The sequence below is a fragment of the Dipodomys merriami genome, unplaced genomic scaffold (assembly GCF_024711535.1).
Source record: "Dipodomys merriami isolate MVZ:Mamm:240054 unplaced genomic scaffold, mDipMer1.0.p SCAF_5, whole genome shotgun sequence".
Lineage (NCBI taxonomy): Eukaryota > Metazoa > Chordata > Mammalia > Rodentia > Heteromyidae > Dipodomys > Dipodomys merriami.
In genome coordinates, this window is record NW_027206068.1 from 41,462,632 (window position 1) to 41,464,829 (window position 2,198).

Below are 2,198 nucleotides of genomic sequence, written 5' to 3' on the forward strand. Positions count from 1 at the left end.
TGTGTCTGTTATAGGGAAGACTGAAGAATGGACTTGGTTTTAGTTTCATTTCCCAGATCTCAGAAATTATTTCTCTGTTTCACTTTTCCTTAATTACAACTTTGCCACCTGCTGGTACATTTGTTTAAAATGCAAAGTTTTGACATCTTTTACTTGAGAGTTTGGAGGGTTGCAGAGAGTATTGTTGTACTGGCTATCAACAAGCTGTGTGACATTTTGTCTTAATTTATTCCTTGGGAATGCTGTTTGCTTTCTTTTGATTACACTTAAATATTGTTTAAATCTGTTTTCTGTTGCTCTAATTGAGTATCACAGAGTAGAGTATTTACAACAAAATTTGTTTCTTATAGTTTTAGAGTCTAGGAAGGCAAGGTCAAGGGGCTGCTTCTGCTGACAGCATTCTTACTGATGGAGATTGCAGGGTTCCAAGGTGGTACAGAGCATCACCAGTGGGAGCAGGCCTTGCTTATATTGTTTTCTTTTTCTTTCTGTAGCTATTATTCATTTTTCTCTTGTTTCTTTTCTTCCATTTCAACTGTCACTTTGCATTTCCTAAGATACAGAGGCTATTCCTGTGGCTAGGTATGGCCAATGAACAACTTCAATCATTTGGAGACATGAGTTTCCTTGAAGTGCTGACTCCCCCCACATACTAGCATGGACCCTATGAGCTGCAGATACAACATTGTTAACTGTCCACCCAGGCAGGCCCAACTTTCCCACAGGGACTGGACATGTTTGGACAATGGAGTCTCTATTCCACAGAATGTTAAAAAAATAGATTAGTTAGTCTCAGAGGATTTATGACTAGGCTCTATTTACTCAAGTGCTATTCAGCTTTAAGGAGACACCTTTGACCTTTGGTTTCTTTTAAAAACTTCCTTCCTTCTTTTTATGCTTCTTTCAAGAGAAGAATCTGCAACCTTAAGTAAAATTCACATGGCTATAAATCCTCCCGAGTATGTAGTTCATGTCATAGTTATTTCCAAATGAATATATAAGTTACCAGGCTTAGTGTAAATGTAATTCTTTTCTATTCCAGTGTCTTTATTTGGCTCTGAGTTTTGAGTACATATTGGGAGTATTGTTTGTATTGAACATAGAATGACTCTCTCCTACAGCATTTGCTTCCTTGACATGTACATATTTATCTATCCCTCATGAGATATTATAATGTGGACTTCTCAGTCCTGAGTGGGAGCCAACCTGACTCTTAGATCATTCATGCATATGTGATAGTGCTTTGTTTGAATGTGATGTGTCACCCCAGAAATTCTAGTTGAAACTTCATTGTGAGATACAAGAGCAGGGGTTTTGTGAGACCTTTAAGAGATGATTAGAACTCTGCCTTGAGTGAATCCATTGATAGGATGCGTATCTTAATAGGACTCCATAGAGGATCTATGTCTTCCTCTGTGATACTTCTTGCCACTTATCTTCTGATGTGACTCATTCAGGGCTCTGCTGACATAATGCTATCACCACATTAGGTCTCTTGACCTTGGATCAGAACCATAAGCTATAATAAACCTCTTCATAACTTACCCAGTCTGTGGTATTGTGTTGCTAAAACAGAAAATAGATTGAGATATAATAATCAGGAATAATATTTTATTTCTCAAGTAAGTAGAGGGTTTCCAAGCCCAGGATGGTGAAAGAATTAAGAGGGAGGGAAGTAGGGGGAAAGTAGGACAGGCAGGAAAAGTGAAAGCTTTATTAGGCAGCAAAAGGAAACAGAAACTAGCAAAGTGAGTATAATTGCCACAAGGAAAGACTGAGTATAGTCTTTATACCTTGGTTTACATGACCTTTGATTGACTGTCTTTTTTTTTTATGGGTCGTAAGGCTTGAACTCTAGGCCTGGGTGCTGCCCCTGTGCTCTTCGGCTCAAGGCAAGCACGCTACCACTTCAGCTACAGTGCCACTTCCAGTTTTCTGGTGGTTTATTGGAGATAAGATTTTCACAGACTTTCCTGCCTGGGCTGGCTTTGAACCATGATCATCAGATCTCAGCCTTCTGAGTAGCTAAGATTACAGGCTTGAGCCACTGGTGCCCGGCTTTCCTTCCTTCCTTCCTTCCTTCCTGCCTGCCTGCCTGCCTGCCTGCCTTCCTTCCTTCCTCTCTCTCTCTCTTTCTTTCTTTCTTTCTTTCTTTCTTTCTTTCTTTCTTTCTTTCTTTCTTTCTTTCTTTCTTTCTT